General features: G+C 34.9%; 1 pseudogene; it reads left to right on the top strand.

The window, feature by feature from the left end:
• Positions 1 to 4867: 4867 nt before the first annotated feature.
• LOC143637819 (leucine-rich repeat-containing protein 58 pseudogene) lies at positions 4868 to 5953 on the top strand (annotated as a pseudogene).
• Positions 5954 to 6658: the final 705 nt, after the last annotated feature.

The raw sequence follows: 6658 nt of genomic DNA, 5'->3' as shown, positions 1-6658 counted from the left end.
ATGAGCCATCTATTCTTTATGTATGTAATCATTATTTAACCTTATTATGGATTATTTTGCTAATCAGATTTTAAAAATTTAGACTACCATATTTTCTAGTTATATAATTCTAATATCAGAATAAATAATATTATTCCTAACATATGCACAATATAGGTTATTTTCTAGTTTTTCTTAAATTTTTAGACCATCATATAATCTGTTTACTGATGACTAGAGGCAATCTTCTACTGTTCCTAATTTCAGTTCATAACGTTTAATTGCTTTGCTTTTTACAATTAATATTTTAGGTTCTTATACAAGGTAAATTTTCTCTACTACTGTTTTTTATAGATCACTTTTTAGGAAAAATTTTCTTGTCAAATAACATTATAGAATTTATTAACATAAGAATGTGTATCTTTTACTGAGTGACAGCTAGCTAGCTAGATTTCTGTTATGTGTCTATGTAAGCCAAGTTTTACAATGACAATAAATTTTGCTTGACATGAGTGTATTATATCCAATATTATGTTATCTGTGGAGTCTTTTTAATGTTTATAAAATTGCATTCACTTTAGTTGATTTTCATTGATCTAATTGAGGTACAATTGACATAAAGTAAAATTCACCTATTTTAAATATAATGTTTTAATGATTTTGGAAAATATTGTATACCATGCTTATAAAAATTTCAATTTATAATTTTCAATTGTAAAATTTTGTAACATTCTATAAACTTCCTGTCTACATTTTACAGGAAATTTTTGATTCCTAATTTCTGCTTTGGATGCCACTTAACTGATTTTTACCATACATAAATATATCTACTTACACAAATGTAAAGAGTATTCCAAGATAGGAATCTATATTTGTTTCCCACAAAATGTTTCTTTTGAAATTCAGACACATAATTGCATGAATCAGTAGTTCATATTCATTTATTTCTTTATTTGTACTAAGGATTGAACCTAGGGCTGATTTATCACTAACCTACATTCCCAGCTCTTTTTATATTTTATTTTTGAAACAGGTTCTTATTAATTTACTTAGAGCCGCACTAAGTTTCTTAGGTTGGCTTTAAGTTTTTGATCTTCCTTCCTCAGTCTCCAGAGCTGCTGGGATTACAGGCATGCACCACAGCACTTGGTTCATACTATCTTTTTAAATGGCTTATTGGTGTCTCATAATAAAGACAGAGCACAGCTTATATAGTCTTTGACCTGTTAATATACATTTTATTAAATATAATTGTCAGTATATTTTACAGAAATATTTTTATCTCTTTTGATAAACATGTAGGCGTATAATTGCTGGGTTATGTGTGCAAAAACTGTTTTCAAAATTAGTTGTATCATTGTGTGCTTTTGCAATACTGAGTGTTCTAGTTGATTCATAATCAAGAAAAACAACTGGTACTATCAGTGTTTTAATTTTATCTATCTTATAATCATAAAATCATTTTATCTATCTAATAGTTCATTGCTTTTAATTTGCATTTTCATTATGAAAATTTATGTTAATTCTTCATTTATTTAGTTATTGAACATTTCTTTATAATTTATATTCTATTTTCATAATGTCTGTCTTCCATTCATTAATTTGTTGATATTTAGTCATAAACATTCTTTTTATATTCTAGACATAAGTTTTTATTTAGGTAATTATATGTATAGAGAAAGTCTATACATAGCCAATGGTTAGAAATTTTAAGATAATTAAATTTATCACTTATGATTTCTTCTGCTTAAATAATCTTTGTGTATCCACTGTGAAGATCATCTACTATTTTCTTTTAGAATTTTTAGGGGTTTTTTTGCTTTTATGGTTTGGGTTATGGTCTATCTAATTCATTTTTGTGTATCATGTGAAGAGTTGGTTGAGGTACATTTTTTTTCTTTTTTGGAATACTGGGGAATGCTCAGGAACATTCAACCACTGAGCCACATCCACAGCCCTATTTTGTATTTTATTTAGAGACAGAGTCTCACTGAGTGGCTTAGTGCCTCATATTTGCTAAGGCTGGCTTTGAACTTGTGATCTTCCTGCCTCAGCCTACCAAATCACAGGCATTACAGGCATGCATCATTACACCCAGCCCAAGATATATATATTTTTTAAAATTCTCAAATGGCTATACAATTGTTTTGCTTAGACTATTTTTATTGTAATAGAATTAACTTACCAGTTAATTTATGGTAAAATCCAAGGACTCATGATTACATTTTTTCTCCCATTTTATTAATTCATTATTAATAAAATAATATGCTATTTATCTGCTAAAATATTGAATAAATTTTAATTAACATCTCTGGAAACTTATGTGGAAATCAGGACTTTATACATTTTGTATTTATATACAGTCTGACAAACAGCATTTTAAACATTTCACAGGAGGCTTCCTCAGTAATATTTAGAAGCTCAACAGATTTGCAGAGCTTTTGAATCTCTCAATAGAGTTGACAGCAATTGCAGTGATACTGACTGTTCACATGCTTTTTGAATACACTACAGGCAAAAGTCTGTACACTGATTACCAAGTGTTCATTTTAATACTAACCTTGTGCTTCTTTAAATATCTCTGGTCTTTAGAAGTAAATGGATCTTAAAAAGTCATTTGTGTTTTTAAATAACACTGGATGGATAAAAGTTTTCTCCAAAAGTTTAAAGGAACCCACAACTCTTCAAATAGAGAAAGCACACATGATCTCTTTTGGTAATTGTTAAAGGTCATGTTTTAATCTAGTGCCTTAGACTGATAATAGGGAGCAGCCAGAAGACTGTAGTTGAAGGTCATTACATCACACTGAACTCAAAGTATATTACAACAAAATCAATTAAGTATGATTATTTTTTCCTTCTGAAATTACTGGGTTTAGTAAAAAAGCCCCATATTTGATCTGTTATTTTTGGGAAGACATGGAGCTGAATCTTTTTTGACAATTACAACAAAGACCTAAAATAAATTAGATGGATTATAATATAATTTAATACTTTTCATATATGTAATATTACCTTTGTCTCTTATGGCATCAAAATAATTTCTTTCCATATATTTTGACTTTCAAATAATATCATGAACCAGATTTCTTAATTTTCAAAATCACGTATTAATTTTTTTGTCTTAATTTGTTTACTGCTAAAGAAATATCAGATTCTTGTCATGATAAAAATGCACAAAGTGCAAATGAAAGTGAGATAGAGATTTAGGATAAAGAGAAATAAATATTGAATTTTAAGGGAAGTGCCCAGAATCCATTGAAATGCTGAAAGCACAGTTGTAAATCTTGAGAAAGGAGCCCTTGCCCAAGTCCTGCTGAAATTCTCTTCCATCATATATGTGAAGAAACAGCCCCCTCCTACCCTGGGTACTGAGTTGAGTTTCCCCTCTCTTCTGGGAATTCCTCTTTTCCTCAATGACCAAAGCAATTCCAAAGTTATTTTCTGTGACATTGCTCATTATCTTTCTCTTAGCACATCTTTAATTCTGTATCAAACTAAACCTTAAAATGAAGAATTATGTTATATTTGTAAAATTTGTAGCACTTCAGGCTACCAAAATAAATTGCATTTTTTTTACCATTCATATAAAGGTTGTAATTAGAAAAATAATAATGATATAGATATTACCTAAGTACTTGATACTCAGTTGCAATCCCAGCAGAAGGATTCAATAGTTTTACTGGCTTATAATTCTCCTTTATAATAAAACCTGTGAGACAGGAATTTTTATGACAAGTTTTAAAGATGTCAACCTGGAGCTAAATTGTCAAAGTTTACCATATAAATTAGGAATATGTAAGAGCTAATATCTGCCTTGCCCTTTTGTACTCTGTTACTTAAATTGCTTCAGAGGCTCAGACAGTGCTCTGAAAGTATAAGTCAACAAACACTTGCAGAATGTTCAGAAAGAGATGAATTTTAAATTAAATGCAGGAAAAAAGGACATAAAGAGATTGTATTCTCATAACTTTAACAAAGAAAAAGCGGGTAATGCAAATAAATAAAATTAATTACTTCACTATTCTCCTAGTCTCGGCTTAAAAAAAAAAAAAAAAGAATTAAAACAGCTCTTTGGGAATGTAATGGTTACTAAGGAAAGTCAAGGGAAAGCTTGGTTGGAGGAAGATTTTCCTCTATCTTATTGCTAATATGTAGAACTTCAAGTCTTAATTTCCAAATTATGGGATAACATAGAATTGCTCATCATTTCTGGGGTCAAGGAGAAAAAATAAACTAGCATTTTTTTTTTTAATGTGATAGAAACTAGCATAGGTACTTACGAAGCTAACTTTTTTTTTTTAATGATTGTATGTTTCACAGACTTTTTTTTTTTTTAGTTGTTGATGGACACAATACCTTTATTTATTTATAGGTGGTGCTGAGAATTGGACCCAGTGCCTCATATGTGCAAGGCAAGAGCTCTACCACTAAGCCACAAACCCAGCCCCCATAGACTTTTATATTAATTATAATATGTCCTCCTTACAAAATCCCTTGTCAGGAGAAATTTAAACTCACAATAATCAATATGTCACAGCTCACACAGCTAGTAAGCATACAAATTTCTATCCAACCAGTTGTTTCCCATGAACGTTCTGTTGTAAGGTTGAAAGGGTATTATACCAAAACTTACAGCAGGCAGGAAGCAAATTGTCAGAATAAAAGATGGTCTCTGCACTTGTGTGCTGACGTTTTCCATCTCTCCCAGAGGCTCCATCTGTACTCTCCCATGCCATAACCTGAATGCAGAAAACATTTGTGTGTTGAAATTAGGAGGCTTAAGCGCTGGGTTCAGGTTCCGGGGCGCCGCTGAGCTCTTGGCCTGTGGGTCGCGAGCGGCGCTCTGCGGAAGCCGGCGCCACGGAGGCGCCGTCCAGCGGCCCGGATGGAGGAGGCCGGAGCGGTGGTGGCCACTGCCAGAGAAGCGGAACTGAACTGGTCCCTCCTCAGTGTGTCCGCCGAGACGCTGGAGTCGGAGCTGGAGGCGCGCGGCGAGGAGCGGCGCGGCTCTCGAGAGGCGTTGCTGCTGCGGCTGCTCCTGCCTCATAACCGTCTGGTGTCACTGCCACGGGCTCTGGGCAGCGGCTTCCAGCACCTCCAGCTGCTGGACGTGAGCGGTAACGCGTTGCGTTGACCGCGCTGGGATCAGAACTGCTTGCGCTGACCGGCCTGCGCACGCTGCTGGCAAGAAACAACAGGCTTGGCGGGTCAGGCGCGCTACCCAAGGGCTTGGCCGAGTCGCCACTCCGCCACAGCCTCCAAGTGCTCAATCTCAGCGGCAACTGCTTCCAGGAGGTGCCCGCCTCGCTGCTGGAGCTGCGTGCGCTGCAGACCCTCAGCCTGGGCGGCAACCAGTTGCAGAGTTTAGAGTGTTTATATCTTGGAGGAAACTTCATCAAAGAAATCCCACCAGAATTAGCAAATTTGCCTTCTCTGACTTACTTGGTATTATGTGACAACAAAATCCAAAGTGTGCCTCCTCAGCTTTCACAGCTGCATTCACTTCGTTCCCTCAATCTCCACAATAACTTGCTGACATACCTGCCTCGAGAGATCCTCAACCTTATTCATTTGGAAGAGTTGAGTTTACGAGGAAATCCATTGGTTGTTCGTTTTGTCAGAGATTTAACATATGACCCTCCAACTCTCCTGGAATTAGCTGCACGGACCATTAAGATCCGGAACATTTCCTACACTCCTTATGATCTTCCGGGGAATCTTCTTAGATACTTAAGTTTAGCCAGCAATTGCCCAAACCCAAAGTGTGGAGGAGTCTACTTTGACAAATTAAATTAAATTTGTGGATTTCTGTGGGAAGTATCGCCTCCCACTGATGCACTACTTATGTTCGCCAGAATGCTCTTCACCCTGCAGTTCTGCCTCTCACAGCTCCACTTCCCAGAGTGAATCCGACTCAGAAGACGAAGTTAGTGTTGCTGCACACAGAATGCAGAAAGTTCTTCTTGGCTGAACAGAAATACAGGATGTTATGAAATACTTAAAAAAAAAATGAGCAAAGATGATTAGAAAAGAAAATAGAGCTAGACGTTGACTATCTTCATCTTGAATGTCCATGAAAGAATCTGAGATGATGTGAAAGATTTTATGTTCATCTACCCATTCAGCAGGAATAAGTTCAATTCCATGTTTGGAATCTTTGAATATAATTTGAATATAATCCGAATGGCAGATTCAAATTTGGCTAATTGTTGTGCAATTTCACAAGTTTTGCATGAATCACGTAGCAGAATGGTATATTTTGAAGAGCAGTGGTATAATAAGGCCATGAATAGTGAAACTTGTGGCAGGTGAGATGAAAAAAAGTAAGAAATTATCAAAGCTATAATTATTACCAGGGTTATCCTTGGGTTTAGGCTGAACACCATACAACAAACAAGGTTAGCTCTTTGCTTATTTTGTGTAGATTGCAGACCTATTCATATAAGCTCACAGATGGTTACATAGGACCTAAACTTTTCTGACCAATTAACTGTAAAGTAAGGGGTATAACTTGTAAGTGGGATAACTTTTCATTTCTTCTTCTTTGTTTTGTATGATTGTTATTAACTTTATATAGTTTAGCAATGACTTGTTATAGTCCTTAATCCTAGCAAGAATATGGAAACTTACTCAAGAAATAATGCCAGAGCAGCCTATAACCTAATGTACTATGCAA

Source organism: Callospermophilus lateralis, chromosome 1 (genome assembly GCF_048772815.1).
Source record: "Callospermophilus lateralis isolate mCalLat2 chromosome 1, mCalLat2.hap1, whole genome shotgun sequence".
Taxonomy (NCBI): Eukaryota; Metazoa; Chordata; class Mammalia; order Rodentia; family Sciuridae; genus Callospermophilus; species Callospermophilus lateralis.
This window is presented reverse-complemented; position numbering and strand designations above follow the sequence as displayed.